Below are 19621 nucleotides of genomic sequence, written 5' to 3'. Positions count from 1 at the left end.
AAATAGAACTTCCCAAGATGTTCTATGTACCCCACACTGTATCTCCATTTCTTGATCTATAATATAGTTAGAATAATATAATCTAGCTCAATAGGCTAGGGTCAAATGAGGGTCAAATGTTAAAAGAAGTACTTAGTAACATATAGGGAATATAATAATTGATATGTATGCGTGAGCCATTATTATGATGAATCTAGCAGAGACTAGCTTCTTTGGGGCACCTAGCACTGCATACTCTGGCGGAAGAACTGACCTCCTATGCCCACAGCCTTGAAAGTCATTTATCCCTTTACCCCAGTCTTCCTGTTTTTTGAGGTTTTGTGGTAAAATCAGCCCATTAGAAGCTTTCTGTCTCTGAACACATATTTGTTGTTGTTTAGTGGCTAAGTCATGTCCGACCCTTTGCCACCCCATGGTATTCTGTAACTTGGGGAGATCAGATACTCTTTTCAATGTCTCTGTGCTTACAATCTTCTACCCAAAACACAGATTTTCTGTAGATTCATTTGCTAGAATTTGAGACTATATCACGCGCACACACACACACACAAACATTTCTTGTGTTCCAATATGAGAGAGTCCACCAATCTCACCCACTCCTTAGAGACTTATTTGCAGTGGGGACAAAAAAAAGAAAGAAAGAAAGAAAAGAAACCAACCCACGGGCGAATTTACACCTCCTTCCAGCAAAAGTTAAGGTCAATAAAAAGTTTTAACCAAAGCTGAAACAAACCCAGGCCCTGGGAATTGTTATCTGGGATAGGATGCTCTCTTTAAGACATAAGACAATTTAGTCATAGTGCTGTCCTAATGATTATGTCTGCACTGCCTAGGGAGAGAATAAAGATGAATACAGGAAAACAGTAATTTGGGAAACTGACCATTCATGGTGAGAGGCTGGCCACTCCCTCCTTTTCTTAAGGGTTCCAAAGTGCACCACTACCCAACCAATAACAAAGAAAGCAGGTCCAGCAGCCTTGGGGGATGGGGCACCTGACCAGGAGGCGTAGGAGGTAAGTGCAAGACCAGGTCTGCTTACACCTCCAGGGCAGAGGTTACCCTTCGCTTTTCCTCTCTTATAAGGGTCTAAGGTCCCTCTGAGACAGGTAGAAATACACCTTTTGCACTAAGAGATAAACATCAAGAGCCAAACGCGTCCTCCGGTGAAATCAGGACCAGGTATTTAAAGGCTCTGCGGAGGACTGCAGATGGGGATATCTGGATCATCCCTCGTTTAGTTTACCCAGTTCCTCTAACCAAGTCAGCAGCCTGGTGCCCACTTCCCGGGCTGGTTCCGATGCACGTGGAAGGGATACTCTCAACCTTTCCCTGCCGGATCACTGAGGTGAAGCTCGGGGACGCGCGGTTTCTCCACTTCCAGCCAGCGCCCACTAGGGCGCACGCCCACCGGTGAGAAGAGCCCCTCCCTGCACCTCGCGCGGCTCTGGAGCTGGTCCCCGAGCTGGTACCCGCGCTCACCCCTCTCCTCTCCCGGACTCCGAGGTGCTCCCGGCGTCCCCGCTCCCGTTTCCATCCTCTCTTCCTTCCATTCTTTCTTTCCCTTTTCTCCATTTTCCTGCCTACTCCTACCCCTCTCGGGGTCTGGACCCTTATCGCTCTCTCCTTCTCCCTCATCCCTGGACTTCAACCGTCTTCCCCGACGGCCCCTCTCCGTTCCCTGGGCGCCGCTTCTTTCCTGCTCGCTTTTCTGCGCCGCTCTTTCCCTGTTTTCTGCGCACCCCGGGCTTCTCAGTCCGACGGCAAGGAACGCGCTCACCGCCCCAGCCAAGGTCCCCAGATTCAGCGCTGAGCTCGCCTTCTTCCTCCCCTAAAGGAGCCTCCCCGGAGTTCCCCGGGCAAAGCCCGAGCTCCCGACCCAGGGAACCGCGCTAGCCTCCCGGGGGGCCCAGCTGTCAGGAAAGATGGGTCTATTTTAGGTACTGCATCGCGTGTCCCCAACCCTGAGGACACGGGCACGGGTCCCGCGACTCGGGTAACACCTCTCCAGCACGATCCTGAGCTGACGCGGAGCCAGTTCCTCCAGAGGGTCTCAGACCCCCTGGCCAGGCAGGCGGCGGCGCCACGGCTGTGGATGGCGGTATCAAAAAAAAAAGAATCTCGAAATTTGAGCACCCAGGGAATCCCGGGCTCGCGGGCGGGGCGTTCCAGCGCAAGCCACCCACTTGCCCGCCCCCCAAGAATAGGCCGCCTTGGCACAGTCACTTCTCCTGGCATAGAGACTCACAGGAGCTTTCCCAGCCTGTGCCCTTTACCTCGGTTTGCCCTGGTTTACTTAATTTCTAGTCAATCCGGTCATTAGCCTGCAGTAACCCGCACGCAGTGGGATTCTTTGGAAAATGATAAGGATTTAGGACCATCAACAAGCTACAGCGCCTGACCTAAGCCCCAGAAGGTTGAGAGACCACGCTGCAGACGTGTGCGTGTCCCCATGCGCACACGAGCGCGCACGCACACACACACACACACATATCCCAGTTGGGATCCAGCCACAGGTTTGCACATTGACAAGTCTTTAAGTCAACGGAAAATATAAACAGCTTCACTCACCCGCCTTTTTCTTCCCTCTCCCGATTGGGATCCAGGGGAAAAGGGTGGATTGAGAGACCCTTCTTTCTTTTCTTTTCGCCTTTCTAAAGAGTGGAAATTTCCATCATGTGATAGGGGGCAGCATCCCCAGTGTCGCGTTTCCCGTGGACCCTCCCTTCCAGCCCCAGCCACCAATCGTCAGGCGGCAACCTGAGATGTCAAGGAAAGCATCCTCCCAGGTGCGGCTGAGCTGTCCAGCTGTCCCCCAAGAGTGAAGCCTGGGACCTGCCAGCCCCTGCTCCAGCTTTCCTGGGTCCACACAAAGCATATCGTGGTGTGAGTTGAGCTTTTCTGTGGGTTGGTTTTTTTTTTAAAACCATTAAGTTTCTTCATTAGTCAAGGTTGCATTTATTGGATCCGTCCTATATGTGGAAATACGTGTCCCTGCTCATTTTGAAATCTGTAAAAGAGTCTTTCTTTCAGTAGGTGGTTCTAAACTTCCTGTAGGTTTGATGATGTCAAACCTGTATCTGACATAAAGGAAAAAAAATTTGAAGAAGGGTTGCAAATAAAAAACCTGTCGTTCACAGTAAAAATCACTTAATGCAAGAGCAGTGTAGAAGATAGCTTGCCAGCCCTTAACCATGGCTAGGGGTCTTTTGCGGTCACTTCCCACCCATTCCCCACTGCCCCCACTCTAAGCATAATCCTCAGTATATATGAAGACGGAATTAGGATTTAATAAATAACAGTATAATTTCAGTTCTGCTTGTTAAAGGCACCACTTACCATTTTAAGGAAAGCTGTTTACACTGAAGCTTTTCTGAGGTTAACCAAAATTCCTGTTTCCAGAAAGCCTATGCATGTAGCAAATATGTTCACAACCTCCTATTTATTTAATACTCATTTGTCATTCTTTGAGGGAAAAATGTTCTCCTGCAGAGACTGAGCCCCACAGTTTAACAAACTATGAGGCAACACAAATTACTTTCTAAATTCTCGCATACCCAGTTTAACTTTATTTAGAATGGTAAGGTTCACTGTTCAGACCGTGAATATCTAGAACTGTCTTATTTTACAGTTCCCATTAACTAATGCATCAGCAGCATCTCAGCACTTTAAAAAAAAAAAAAAGGACAACAACAAAAACAAAAATCCATCCAGACAATGCAGGTATATAATAATCAGGAGGATTAAAAAACTCTCCATTAACACACATACACACACATCAAATTGTATTAAAACCATCCAACAATGTAAATCAAGTATAAGGATAATGTGATAACTACCTTCACTGGAGTTACCATTTTGAAACCTAAAAACAAATACATTAATTATTTAAACAGAATATAGAGGGTATATTTTTTATGAAAGCTGATTATCCCCTGCCTAGCCAAATGCAACAAACATCTTTAGTTTGTCATAAAAAATTTCACCTTATGAGATAAGAATACATCAGAATAATTTTGATGTCTCTTTAAGCTTGTTGAAACTATATTATCTTCACATTATTACCCTTTTCCATTGATTCTTATTTAATAAATATAAGCATCTTTTATAAAAGTACTAAATCGTCAAAATTGGTAAAATTGGGAGAGGATTAATGAGAGCTCATTAATCATAGGTTTGTATTTCTTTCTACCTAAATTAGTAAAAGCAAAATCCAAGGTTCTAAAACAAAAATCCCTTTCAGAGAAAATATAAATAAAGATGGAATCAATGCAGTCCTAAGATTGATACTAGTTCACTATGCAGCTACTCAACTTTTTAATGAATTGCTTATTTAGTCAGTTCTTGGTGTCCATATCTTAGCTAGTACAGAAAAGTAGTGGTTCATTGCCTAATTTTCTAGAGAACTATAGATTGTTCATTTACATATGTGCTACTTACTTTAATCATACATGTAATAAAATAAAATGAGTTGCATTGTCTACAAAGCCACAATGTGATGAGCAAAATTCAAATTTGTCGTCTTTTGTAGCTATTTTACGTTCTTAGAGTTTTAGAAGAGCTCTGAGCAATGTCTAGGTGGTACGAGACAACTGGTATGCCATTGTCTTTCCGTAGTATAATCAAACTCTTGAGCCTTTGGTAACTATGCTGAATCTACTTAACAGTCCTCAAGGGCTTGTTTTCTTTTTTCTTTTTCTTTTTTTCATTTATTTTTATTAGTTGGAGGCTAATTACTTTACAATATTGTAGTGGTTTTTGCCATACATTGACATGAATCAGCCATGGATTTACATGTGTCCCCATCCTGAACCCCTTCCCACCTCCCTCCCCATCCCATCCCTCTGGGTCATCCCAGTGCACCAGCCCTGAGCACCCTGTCTCATGCATCAAACCTGGACTGGCGATTTGTTTGACAATTGATAATATACATGTTTCAATGCTATTCTCTCAGATCATCCTACCCTCACCTTCTCCCACAGAGTCCAAAAGTCTGTTCTGTACTTCTGTGTCTCTTTTTCTGTCTTGCATATAGGGTTATCATTACCATCTTTCTAAATTCCGTATATATGCTTTAGTATACTGTATTGGTGTTTATCTTTCTGGCTTACTTCACTCTGTATAATGGGCTCCAGTTTCATCCTTCTCATTAGAACTGATTCAAATGCATTCTTTTTAATGGCTGAGTAATATTCCATTGTGTGTATGTACCATAGCTTTCTTATCCATTCATCTGCTGATGGGCACCTAGGTTGCTTCCATGTCCTGGCTATTATAAACAGTGCTGCGATGAACATTATAGGCAAAACACTCTCCGACATAAATCACAGCAAGATCCTCTATGACCCACCTCCCAGATTAATGGAAATAAAAGCAAAAATAAACTAATGGGACCTAATTAAACTTAAAAGCTTTTGCACAACAAAGGAAACTATAAGCATGGTGAAAAGACAGACCTCAGAATGGGAGAAAATAATAGCAAACAAAGCAACGGACAAAGAATTAATCTCAAAAATATACAAGCAACTCCTGCAGCTCAATTCCAGAAAAGTAAATGACACAATCAAAAAATGGGCAAAGAACTAAACAGACATTCCTCCAAAGAAGACATACAGATGGCTAACAAACACATGAAAAGATGCTCAACATCACTCATTATCAGAGAAATGCAAATCAAAACCACAATGAGGTACCATTACACGCCAGTCAGGATGGCTGCTATCCAAAAGTCTACAAGCAATAAATGCTGGAGAGGGTGTGGAGAAAAAGGAACCCTCTTACCCTGTTGGTGGGAATGCAAACTAGTACAGCCGCTATGGAGAACAGTGTGGAGATTCCTTAAAAAACTGGAAATAGAACTGCCATATGACCCAGCAATCCCACTTCTGGGCATACACACCAAGGAAACCAGATCTGAAGGAGACACGTGTACCCCAAGGGCTTGTTTTAAACCAGCATTTGAAAGAGAAGGGAATGGCAATCCCTGGAGAAGAGAATGCTAATCCACTCCAGTATTCTTGCCTGGAGAATCCCACGGACAGAGGAGCCTAGTGGGCTACAGTCCATGGGATCACGAAGAGTCGGACAGGACTGAGTGACTAACACTACTACTGCTGCTTGTGAGGTTGGTGTTTTCATCTTTACTTTTCGGATGAGCAAGCAGAGTGAATGAGTTAAGGGACTTGCCAGAGGCAGAATCAGAGTGAGGATTCAGCTACATGTGATTCCAAAGGTCTCCCCTCTCTGCTCCATCGTTAGCCTTGTCCTCATTTGGGCTCCAGAAACACATCATAACACACTATACTCCTATAGTGGCGTAGAGGCCCCGCTAGACTTCATGCCCCTGAGCAACCATTCTCTGTTTATCCTCATCAGTGTTCCTGGCACTTGCCATAGGGTAGCTCTATAGTTATTTATTGGCTGAGTGGATGAACTAATGAAGAACACCCCTACAATTTGTATACTGTCACACACTATCTGTGCCTGAGCTGTTTGTTAAATAAAGTGATCTGTGATTTATCCCTACCGATATTTTGCATCTTCTCTCAATTCTTTCTCTGTAGTTAAGAAGAACCATAATTAGGTGGCCAGTTAGACTTTTGGTGCCCAGAGAGGCAATCGCTGATTGAGTCTGCCAGGCTACCAGTTACTCTGACGTGCTTTGCACAACTGGTGTTTGAACAGAGACTGACATTGATTTGCTATTGCCAGGTAACACAATAGCATGGCAGCTTTCAGAAAATACCGAATTACTCTCAAAGCAAATTTTCCCCTTTGTGACATTCCTCTGAGAGCTAGAAACATAGTCATGTCAAACTTAACTTACTATTTCCTTTATTAGGAAAAATAAAATGAAAGAACTTCTCACTAATCTCCAAAAACTAGAGATGTTTAATGAGAATGACCACATTTAAAATAAGTATGAATGTATGTTTTGCGAATGAATAAGATGTAGAACATGTAAAGTTAAACACTTGGTTTCTGATTAATGGAACCAGAATCCTTCCTGGATTTGATATTTACTAGCTGGTAACTAGTTATTAGTTACACAATAATTAGGTAAATTATTAACTTCTCTATGCCCCAGTTTCCTCATCTGTAATTTGGGGATAACATGGGCTTCCCAGGTGGTGCTAAAGAACCACCTACAAATGGGAAAGAACCCGCCTATCAATGCAGGAGACTTTAGAGACTCAGGTTCAATCCTTGGGTTGGGGTGATCCCCTGGAGGGTGGCATGGTAACCCACTCCAGTATTCTTGCCTGAGAAACCCCATGGACAGAGGAGCCTGGAGGGCTACAGTCCATAGTATTGCAAAGAGTTGGACACAACTGAAGTGACTGAGCATGTATTTTTACCTATTCTAAAGTTGTTTGAAAAAATCAAGTAAATCTCATAAGGCACTTAAATCATCCTTTTTCACATGGAAAATACTGATTACAGTTGTATCATCTGTTACTGAAAATTTCTTATAGTTACCCTAAAACTTCATTCTATTCTCCTGGGCCTGTTTCCTCATTTTTAGTACAAGAGAGCAGACTATTTGATCCTTGCGTCCTGTGTGATCTTAACATTCTACGATTGCACAGTTTATGGGTATTTACTTCTTTTATTCCCTTGTTACCACAATAAAACCCTAGTTCCCTAAAATTTGCCTTCTGAAGTAATGGAGAACAGGAAACTATCATTAACCTATTACTTACATTTCTTAAGATTGAAATTTAAAACAATACAAAATTTGAAGTTTAATTTTGAAACCATGAAAGCATTTAACTTCTAGTCTTCAAATATAAGAGACAGATATTGTGAAAGAGGTCAAAATTGTGTGCTTACTTTTCCGTGGCCCTGTTCCAATGCTGCAGTAGGTTTCATTCTTTCTCATTGTATAATAAATTGTTTACATGGTTCCTCTTGAGACTGTAAGTTCTGTAGATGTGATATCAAAACAAATTTGCTGAATAAATACATAAGTGAGTCAATCAATTGATGCTTCTCTATTTTATAAAAAGTTGAAAAGCTAAGTGATAATTTGCTTCAAGCTAAAGATGGAATTTAATCAAATGAAAACATTTCAAACTCAAATACCAGTATGAAGACACTTTTGGAACTCACTGGTTTAAAATTATAATCTGGCTTTGTGTGCTGTACTTAGTCAACTCAATCGTGTCTGACTCTTTGAGACCCCATGGACTTCAGCCTGCCAGTCTCCTCCATTTATAGGGATTCTCCAGGCAAGAATACTGGAGTGGGTTGCCATACCCTCCTCCAGGGGATCTTACCAACCCAGGGATCGAACCCAGGTCTCCTACATTGCAGACAGATTCTTTACTGTCTGAGCCACCAGGGAAACCCTGGAGGAGGGCATGGCAACCCACTCCAATATTCTTGTCTGGAGGATCCCCATGGATGGAGGAGCCTTACAGTCCATGGGGTCACAAAGAGTCGGACATGACAGAGTGACAGCACAGCACACAAAGCCAGGTTGTAATCTCAAACCAGTGAGTTCCAAAAGTGTCTTCATAGTGGTATTTGAATTTAAAATATTTTTGTTTGATTAAATTCCATCCTTATCTTGAAGAAAATTATCACTTACCTTTTCAACTTTTTGTAAAACAGAGAAGCATCAATTGCTTGACTCATTTATTTATTTATTCATCACATGGCTTTACTGGGGCTCTTATTTTACTTCAGCCTGGATGAAAGTTTCTTCCTAACCTGTGTAGGACATTGGAGAGACTGAGTCTTCTTGGGATTTTCTGTGCTGCTCCATGTAGCTGTCGCTGATCAAGGGGGATTCCTCCTTCCATGTCACCTAGGGGTTCAATGCTTTTCCAGATCCTTCTCTGATGAGGCTCTCAGCAAAGCAGAACATCCAGACCCTTCTCTTTCATGTCATCCTGCTTGGACAGCCTTCAATAGCTTACAAGTGCAGGACTATCTAAATATGCTAAGTTCTGAGGAGTGAGGTGCATCTCTGAAGGGTATTCCAAGGTGGATAATTCAGGGTTGAAATTCTGACTAATTTGACTGCACAAAGGAAGGCTCTGACACGAAACCTCATGTATATTGCTTTCTCTTGAGACATCTCTCCTCTCTGGGCTTTGCCTGCCCACAGGTAGCCCCCTGTTTAAAGCTCATGACCCCATGTCCTTCCTCAGAAAATCCAGTTCTTTCTGCATTTGCTCATCCTCTGATTTGAAAAACATTTATTGGGTACTTCCTACGTTCTAGCTATGAGTGACAAAATGGTGAGTCAAAATAGACACAATCTTTGTTCTCATGGAGTTTATAATTTGGTAGGAGAAAGCATTTTAATCAAAGTGTTAAGTGTTAGTCACTCAGTTGTGACGACTCTTTGGGACCTCATGGACTGTAGCCCTTCAGGTTCCTCTGTCCGTGGAATTCTCCAGGCCAAGAATACTGGAGTGGGTAGCCATTTCTTTCTCCAGGGGGTCTTCCCAACCCCGGGATCGAAGCCTGGTCTCCTGCATTGCAGATTCCTTACCATCTGAGCTACCAGGGAAGTCCGATAGTGAGTTGAAGCAGACACAATCTTCGTTCTCATGGGGTTTATGATCTGGTAGGATAAAACATCAAAGTGTGACACTAATTCACATAAAATGACAAAGACTGCAGTGAAAGATGGATACACTGATCTTAGGGACAGACTTCCCTGAGGAAATGAGTCTTGAAGATGAAAGTGAACAACTTTAACGTATTCCCATGCATATGGGAAGCCCGTGTCTGTAGGGGAGGCAAGCAGCCTGGTGCTCCTGAGATGGTGGGACATGTGGGTCCATCTCAGGTAGAGTGATCACCTTCAGTAGCAAGAGGGACACCTTCCCGCACTCGGTTTTCTTTACTCATTCTCTCCAGAGGTGGACAAACTCCTGTCCCCACAATGGGATAAATACAAGAATCTGATTCTAGTTCTGTCTCCCTGCCAGTGAGAGCTGTGGGCTGGCTGGTCTGTGTTCCTAGATCCTCCGCAAATCCACACATTTCCCAGACACACGATTTACTCATCTAGAGACAACCAGAGTTACTCCTCTTTTTGTCTGATCCTCTAGTAACCTGATAGCTCAGGTGGTAAAGAATCTACTTGCAATGCAGGAGACCCCAGTTTGATTTCTGGGTGGGGAAGATCAGCTGGAGAAGGAATAGGCTACCCACTCCAGTCTTCTTGGGCTTCCCTTGTGGCTGGTAAAGAATCCACCTGCAATGTGGGAGACCTGGGTTTGATCCCTGAATTGAGAAGATACCCTGGAAAAAGGAAAGGCTACCCAATCCAGTATTCTGGCCTAGAGAATTCCATGGACTGTATAGTCCATGGGGTTGCAAAGAGTCAGACATGACTGAGCAACTTTCATACATACTGATACTTAGGAATCCGAGAGAATCCCATCCTACCCCTAACACAATACTTTCGGCTCTTTTTATGTTCTTCCTTAAGCCAAGCACATCACACTAAACATCATGGTACACTAGTTATCAGTTATCCCTTTGCTTTCTGGAAGCAATGATCCAGCTTGATGGGATATTTTTGATAAGAGATCCTCTGTTGATGCTCTAGATAGGAGAGGATAGAATCTCTTAGTTCAATCTGCCATAGAGAGTTCAAGGTAAAAAAGGGTTCTGGCTTTTATAATAAAGCCAGACTGTAAACTGGTGAAAGCATCTGAGTGGGATGGTAAAGAATGAGGCTCAAACTCAGGAACACTGAACACCATCTTTTTGAGGAGGGTCTGGTGCATGAAACAGAGTTTCCTTTAAAACTTAAAAAAACAAACAAGTGAAAAGTCAATTTAAAACTGAGATTTACAGTCAGTGCGTAAATTTTTCTTAAACCCATGTTGACACATTGCAGCATGTAGTATGTTAGGAAAGACCTGTTGCAATATTTAATGTGTAAAGGACAAAGTCACACCTCAAGCCCAGCTTCTGGGCTCTGTGTTTTTTAACATAACCCATTTTTGTGTTAGCAATTCCACTTATAACTTAGAGGGAAAATGCCTCCAGACAAACTTGGCCATCCTTCTTCAAAAGTATGAGCTAGTACACAAGAATGTCAAGGTAATCATGACAATTGGTTTCCAAATGTAAATTTCAAGTATCCTCATCAAATTGAGTCTTCTGTTCATGAACCTAGTATTTTGTTACCTTTGCTCTCACTTTAAAATCAGCTTGCTACACAGGGTCCTCACTCTTTAGGCTGGCCTTAGGCAGAGGAGTAAATGCGAAGAATGTGACTGACATATTCTCTTACTTTCCCCTTTGAGTATCCTCTGGTCCCTGCCTGAACATGTCCTATTTCCTATCTTCTGCAGGACAAGAAAGAGCCTCTGTCTATTTAGGAAGGCAAACTCCTACTTTGCTCCCTGAGGTAGGGTCCTAATCTCTGGATACCCCATAAAAATGTAATGCTCTTTCTCTCATTTTATTCAGAAGCTTGTACTTCTTTAGGACAAGCAGACCTTTAGCCATCCAATACACCAAAATCTTCAGAATCACTCACTCTGTGAACAGGCCCTGAGAAGAACTACTTGGTGACAGCCTAAGAGATGTCCTAATATGAGGGAGGTATCACCTATTTGGGTTTTCCCAGTGGCTCGGTGGTAAAGAATCTGCCTGCAGTGCAGGAGACATAGGTTTGATCCCTGAGTTGAGAAAATCCCCTGGAAGAGAGCATGGCAACCCACTCTAGTATTCTTGCCTGGAGAATCCTGTGGACAGAGAAGCCTGACAGGTTACAGTCCATAGACTGTAGTCCATAGTTGACAGTTTGACATACGTCTAATGCATCTTCAGCTTTCTCTTGCCCCATGGGATGTGTTGCGGGGGGGCGTCCCCATGCCCTCACATTCTTATCCTTCTCCATATCAAAATCTGTTCAGTTGACAGACACAAGCTGTCAACTTCTGTGCTGAGGTCAGTCCTAAATAGATGACGTGTGTGTGTGTGTTCAGTTACAGCTATGTCCGACCCTTTGTGACCCTATGGACTGTAGCTTGCCAGGTTTCTCTGTCCATGAGATTCTCCAGGCAAGAATACTAGAGTGGGTGGCCATGCCCTCCTCCAGGGGATCTTCTCAACCCAGGGATTGAACCCGTGTCTCCTGTGTCTCCTGCATTGCAGGCAGAGTCTTTACCACTGAGCCACTGAGGAAACCCAAATAGGTGATACCTCCCCCATATTAGGACACCTCTTAGGCTGTCATCATCGGCATTAAGGTGTGAGGATTTGAGGTGCTATCTTCTGTCTATTTAGCAACATTTATTAACATGCTGGATAATCTCTAAGATGCAGACACTAGTTAGGCGTTTGCTGTTCTTAAGAGGCCTTCCCAGGTGGTGCTAGTGGTAAAGAGCACGCCTGCCAATGCAGGAGACACAAGAGAGGCAGGTTCTATCCCTGGGTTGAAAAGATCCCCTGGAGGCAGGCATGGCAACCCACTCTAGTATTCTTGCCTGGAGAATCCCATGGACAGAGGAGCCTGGCGGACTATGGTCCATAGGGTTGCAAAGAGTCAGACACAACTGAAGTCACCTAGCCCACCCACTCTGTTCTTAAGAATTAGCAGTCTAAGGGAGAGGGGTGTACAGGTAAAAATAATTATTCTAAGATAATTTGAAGGGTGAGTGGAGGACAGTGTTGAGAAGAACATGTGAAGGAATGTGGAACTAAGCATCCTCAAGGTTCCAGCTGGGTCATGGTTGGAAAACATCTCATTACCCTCACCCAAAGCAATGTGATAGTGCTTAATGTTAATTATTCCTATTCTCCAGCACTTAAAGGGACCCTCTTTCCTTGGAATGTTTGCTACTGATAGAATAACCAAAAAACCTTTAGGCCAAATGAATGAATCTCTAATTGTGGAATTTCGGGAACCAGAAAAAATGTGCTATATCCTTATTGTTTCTAATTGCTGACAGGTCCACACACAGATTTGTACCAGATCTGTCTGAAGCATGGGATATATGGAAACTCTCAAACTCCATTCTGAAGAAGCTGATTTGGTAACATCAATTTGTGTCCCTTGAATCTACCTTTTAATGATATACCTTGGATCATCCTAGTGTGTCGCCAGGTTTGAAAACTACAATGCTATCTCGTGAAAACCTGAAATTATACTGGGTCAGATCATTTCTACTTGTAAGGTCAACTCTCACCCTTCCCCAGGGTCCTAACTTAATGTCAGAGAATGGCTTAGGTCCCAAACAGATTGGAGTCTTACTGTTTCAGTGTCCATATCTGTTATATGGATCATACTGGCTTTGGAATCCAGGTCCATAAACTTTACCTGGTTAGGGCCCATTTTACTGGGCCTGGAACCAGATGAAAATTTTGTGCGAGGTAGGGTCCCTAGATAGCCGCCTGAATGGGAATTCCCCAGAATACTTGTGAAAAATTCCTTCATTTCACCCCTGACCTGCTGAACCAGAGTCTCTAGACTGTGAGGAAAACTGCATATTTAACACATTCCTCAAGTGGTTCTCACTCCCACTAAGACAGAGAATATCTAGACAAGATGCACCCACTAATGAGACAAATTTGAGGATGTGCTGGGAGGGTGGCAGGTCCAGCAGTCTAAATACAGTACTTACAGGGTCTGGTGACAACTCACCATACTATCTCTGATGCAGCTTCTTCCATGGAGAAGCAAGAGGGCCAGGCAAGTGGAGATACTGAGCAGGTAATTCTAGAGGGTGGGGTAGGGAGGGTGGAGAGAAGCCCTGAGTTAGGAGATTCAGGAAGCCCTAGGATCATGAGCAGAAGGACCTTGGTTATAACACTGAGAACTGGGGGCCGGTGGCACTTGAATTTGCATATGAATTTGCTCAGTAGGAATGACTAATCTCTGATCTACAGAGCATCAGCTGTAAGAAGTCACTTCCAAGACAGCTCATTCACATGGCTCACAAGTTGGTGATGACTGTCATCTAGTTTCAACTGGAGCTATGATCTGAGAGCTTCAGTTATTCTCCACCTGGGCCTTGCACTACTTGAGTGCTCTTATTGCCATGGTGACTGATTTTCAAGAGTGAATCTTCCAAAGGGTAGAAATTGGAAATGCTATCTGCTTAATTCAGGGCCTACAAAAGGGAATGTAGCACCTATACCATATACTATTGGTCAAGCAGTCACAGAGCCTGACCTCATCCTCATCCTCTTAATGAAAAAAATGTTAAAACTTTGAGACCTTGTTTAATCTATGACAATGAGAATGGATTGAGTCAACAGAACTAAGAAATATGATCAATTATAATATTATGTTAATTTCAGATCTACAGCATAGTGATTTAATTTTCTGCAGATTATATTTCACTAAAGGTTATTATAAGATATTGGGTGTAATTCTCTGGGATATATCAGTAAATCCTGTTGCTTATCTATTTCATACATAGTAGTTTGTATCTGTTAATTTCATGCTGCAAATTTACCCCTCTCCCGATCTCTCTTCTATTGGTAACCATAAGTTTGCATTCTAAGTCTATGAGTCTGTTTCTGCTTTGTATATAGGTTCTTTTGTATTATTTTTCCGATTCCACTTGTAAATGGCATTATATAGTATTTGTCTCTCATTTCACTAAGCATAATATTACCTTTGACTGTGTGGATCACAATAAACTGTGGAAAATTCTGAAAGAGATGGGAATACCAGACCACCTGACCTGCCTCTTGAGAAACCTATATGCAGGTCAGGAAGCAACAGTTAGAACTGGACATGGAACAACAGACTAGTTCCAAATAGGAAAAGAAGTCCATCAAGGCTATATATTGTCACCCTGCTTATTTAACTTACATGAAGAGTACATCATAAGAAACGCTGGGCTGGATGAAGCACAAGCTGGAATCAAGATTGCCAGGAGAAATATCAATAACCTCAGATATGCAGATAACACCACCCTTATGGCAGAAAGTGAAGAGGAACTAAAAAGTCTCTTGATGAAAGTGAAAGAGGAGAGTGAAAAAGTTGGCTTAAAGCTCAACATTCAAAAAACTAAGATCATGATATCTGGGCCCATCACTTCATGGCAAATAGATGGGGAAACAGTGGAAACAGTGGCTGACTTTATTTTTTGGGGCTCCAAAATCACTGCAGATGGTGACTGCAGCCATGAAATTAAAAAATGCTTACTCCTTGGAAGGAAAGTTATGACCAATCTAGACAGCATATTAAAAAGCAGAAACATTACTTTGCCAGCAAAGGTCCGTCTAGTCAAGGCTATGGTTTTTCCAGTGGTCATGTATGGATGTGAGAGTTGGACTGTGAAGAAAGCTGAGCACTGAAGAATTGATGCTTTTGAAACTGTGGTGTTGGAGAAGACTCTTGAGAGTCCCTTGGACTGCAAGGAGATCCAACCAGTCCATCCTGAAGGAGATCAGTCCTGGGCGTTCATTGGAAGGACTGATGCTGAAGCTGAAATTCCAATACTTTGGCCACCTGATGTGAAGAGTCGACTCATTGGAAAAGACCCTGATGCTGGGAGGGATTGGGGGCAGGAGGAGAAGGGGACGACAGAGGATGAGATGGCTGGATGGTGTCACTGACTCGATGGACATGAGTTTGAGTGGACTTCGGGAGTTGGTGATGGACAGGGAGGCCTGGCGTGTTGTGATTCATGGGGTCGCAAAGAGTAGGACATGACTGAGCAACTGAACTGAACTGAATATTACCTAGGTACATCCACATTACTGCAAATGACAGTATTTCATTCTTTATTTTATGGCTGATATTCCATTGTATGTATATACTACATCTTCTTTATTTATTCATCTGTTGATAGGCACTAAGCTTTTATGTCTTGGATACTGTAAATAGTGTTGCTATGAACATTGGGTGCATGTATCTTTTACAAATTAGTGTTTTTGTTTTTTCTAGATATATACCTAAGAATAGAATTGCTGAATCATATGGTAGTACTATTTTCAGTTTTTAAAGGAACTTTTACACTGTTTTCCATAGTGACTGAACCAGTTTACATTCCCACCAACAGCGTAAAGGGCTCCCTTTCCTCCATATTCTCTCTAACATTTTTGATGATAGCCATTCTGACAGGTGTGAAGTGATATCTCTTTGTTCTTTTGATTTGTATTTCCCTAATAATTATTTATGAACATCTTTTCATGTGCCTGTTATCCACCTGCATGTCTTCTCTGGAAAAATATCTATTCAAGTCTTCTACTCATTTTTGTTTGTTTTTTTATATTGAGTTGTATGAACTGTTTGTATATTTTGGAAATTTAACCGCTTGTCAGTTGCATCATTTGCAAATATTTTCCCCATTCTGTAGGTTGTCTTTCCATTTTGTCATTTTATTGATGGTTTCTTTTGCTATGCAAAAGGTTTTAAGTTTAATTAGATATCATTTGTTTATTTTTGCTTTTATTTCTTTTGCCTTGGGAGACTGACCTAAGAAAAAATTGCTATCATTCATGTCAAAGAATGTTTCAACACAACATTGTAGTCAACTATACATGAATAAAAATTTATAAAAGAATGTTTCACCTACATTCTCTTCTAAGAGTTTTATGGTGTTGTGTCTTCATTTAGGTCTCTAAACCATCTTGAGTTTATTTTTGTATAGATGTGAGGAAATGCTCTAACTTCATTCTTTTACATGTAACTGTCCAGTTTTCCCAACACCCTTTGTAGAAGAGACGGCCTTTTCTCAATTGTATATTCTTGACTCCTTTGTTAAAGATTCATTGACCATAGGTGAGTGGGTCAATTTATTTCTGGACTCTATTCTATGCCATTGATCTATGTGTCTGTTTTTATGTCAATTACACCCTGAAAGAAACAACAATTTAAAGTCTCTGGAAAATGTCCTAAAAAGCAAATAGCAAGTGAAGAAAATTTTACTTATTCAAGAAAATCTACTAAATCTCAGTAAGACTAGCAAGAGCCTATGGCTCTTGTACCATGATCCTCTCTCTCTCACTCCCCAACGCATTGTAATAGGAGCTCCACATTGGGGGATGTGCCTAAGAAACTGGAGCTTTCCTCAGATCTCAGTGAAGGGATACAATTTTTCACTGGTAGAGCAGGATGCCAGCATTTCTTATCACTCCTGGTTGCCAAGTCTAAATTCCTGGTGAGCACAATCAAGAGATTAGGGGTTCCTTCCTTCATCTAGCCTGCATTTCTGAGAGATAGTTACACCAAGAATACTGGGAATTGATTATACCAGCTACTCAGAGAGCAGACGTTCCACTCCAACAGAGGCAAGCTGACACCAGAGATTATCACCTTCTCCCAGAACTTGACTTATAAAGGAAGGGTGCCAATCAGAGAGGAGTAGACAGCTATCCCCATCTACAGCTCCTGAGCAGGGACTCAGAGGTTTTGCCTAGAGAGACAGGCAGTCAGTAAGAACAGCTCAAAGCTCTTCCTAGAGGAACTGATTTTATTTGAAACAGATTTTGGGGAAGTTCAAGCTCAAGCATTCTTAAAAATAATGGTGGTTTTGGTGGTAAGCAATTAAGTGGAGGCTAATAGCTTTATGAAGGTAACAAGTTAAATTGTAGGCCAGTCTGTTTACTGAGAGAACCAGGGAAAGAAAAACTGAGATCTCTTCTAGAGTCAAGAAAAACCTCAAAGACTGGCTTCAAAGACTACCCTTGCAAAGGAACTTGAATTTAATTGGATCATACTGTGGGACAATGGATGCCCTAGGGTATCATCAAAACAATAGCTCAACCATCCAGCGACTAGTGGAGCCTAACATCTCGATGTGATACCAGCAGAGGCAGACAACTTAACAGTGAAATCAGGGAAAGACAGTCAAAGAGAACTCTGTTAAAAGTACTACACTCCCAGGGTAAATGTGTACTTGCCCAAGATTGCATCCTTTGAGGAATAACATCAGAGATTTTATATTTATGGGAAATAGATTTTATTTAAAATATTCCAGTGAAGTCACTCAACAAATGAAAAAGCAAACAATAAGGAAAATAAACTCTAGGGGAAAGGGGAGAACAGTATCCAAAATTACTACAAATTTTACCCAAAGTGTCCAGTTTTTAACACACCAAAGATATGAGATATAAAACATGAAAGAAAGTATGACCCATACACAGGAAAAGAAAGCAGACAACAGAAGCTACCTGTGACTGGGTCTAGTTATTGGATTTAACAAAGACTCTACTGCAGCTATTATAAATGTATTCAAAAAAATAAAGGAAATTATGTTTAAAGAAAACAAAAGTATGACAACTATGTCTCATAGAGAATATTAATAAACCAATATAAATTATACAAAAGAACAAAATGGAAACTCTGGCAACAAAGGGTGAAGGAATTGAAATGAAGAATGCAATTACACAGGCTCATCAGTTTATTTCCACTGGCAGAAGGAATCAGAGAATTTGAAGACAGATCAATAGAGATTATGAAATATGAAGAACAAAGGAAAAAAAAGAATAAAGAAAATAAACAGTGTTGCAGAGAAACGTAGGCTCCTACTAAAGTGCACCAGCATGTATATGGTGGAAGCACCACAGGGAGCAGCGAGAGAGAAAGAAGCAGAAAAAAGAAAAAGCTTAAAGAAATAACGGCTGGACATTTACCAGTTTGATTTTTTAAAAAGAAAGAAAATCCATTAACCATGATCTACGCATCTAAGAGGCTCAACGAACTCCTAGTAAGATAAACACTAAGAGATCCACACCCAGACATATCATAGTAAAATTCCTGAAAGCCAAAGACACTGAGAAACTTTTGAAAGATCATGAAAAAAGCTCTTAATTATATATGAGAAAATTAGTAAGATTAACAGCCAACTTCATTGTTCAGAAAAGTTGGAACCCAGAAGGCAGTGGGATGACACAAAGTCCTCAAAGAATAAAAATGCTAAATAAGAATTTTATATTCAGCAAAACCATTTTTCAAAACTTAAGGTGAAACAAAGACTTTTCAAGAGAAAGAAAGACTTTTCCATTTTGGAAAACAGTCCAGCAACTCCTCAGAAAGCTAAACAAAGTATTACCGTATGACCTAGTGATTCCACTCCTACAAAAACATGCATCCACCTAAAACTTTTACACTGATGTTCATAGTATCATTATTCATAGCAGTGCAAAAGTGGAAACAACCCAAATGTTCATTGATTGACAAATGTATAAATAAAATGTGGTCTGTCCATGCAATGGAATATTACTTGTCAAAAAAAGAAAATATTGATATATACTACAACATGGATGAACACTGAAAGCATTATGTCAAATAAAAGAAGCTAGCCAAAAAATAAATAAAATAAGAAGCTAATCACACAGCCTGAGTGGGAGGGGAGTTTGGGAGAGAATAGATACATGTATGTGTATGTTTGAGTCCCTTCCGTGTTTGCCTGAAACTATCACAAGATAGTTAATTGGTGATACCCCAATACAAAATAAAAAGTTATTTTAAAAAAAGAAGCTTGCCATAAGAAACACATATACTGCATGACTCTATTTATATGAAATGTTCAAAACAGACAAATGTGTGGAGAGAAAATAGATTGGTGGTTGCCCAGGGCTGTGTGGGGATGGGTGCTTAGGTGTGAGGGGAAATGATGAGTAACTGTTTATGAGCATGGAATTTCTTTTGGGATGTGATGAAAGTGCTCTAAATTTGATTGAG

The 19621-nt window shown here is 41.5% G+C and overlaps 1 protein-coding gene across 1 annotated transcript in view; it reads right to left on the bottom strand.

Moving 5' to 3' along the window:
* Positions 1-2671, bottom strand: part of SLC38A4 (solute carrier family 38 member 4) — a 76845-nt gene extending 74174 nt beyond the window's left edge. The window contains exon 1 of the mRNA XM_061122889.1: positions 2569-2671. The gene's annotated coding sequence lies outside the window, so the exon portion shown is untranslated. The remainder of the gene's footprint in view (positions 1-2568) is intronic.
* Between the last annotated feature and the right edge of the window lie 16950 nt (positions 2672-19621).

Source organism: Dama dama, chromosome 3, assembly GCF_033118175.1.
Source record: "Dama dama isolate Ldn47 chromosome 3, ASM3311817v1, whole genome shotgun sequence".
NCBI classification, from domain to species: domain Eukaryota; kingdom Metazoa; phylum Chordata; class Mammalia; order Artiodactyla; family Cervidae; genus Dama; species Dama dama.
The sequence above is the reverse complement of the archived record's forward strand: the minus strand, read 5'-3'. Positions and strand labels throughout refer to the sequence as shown.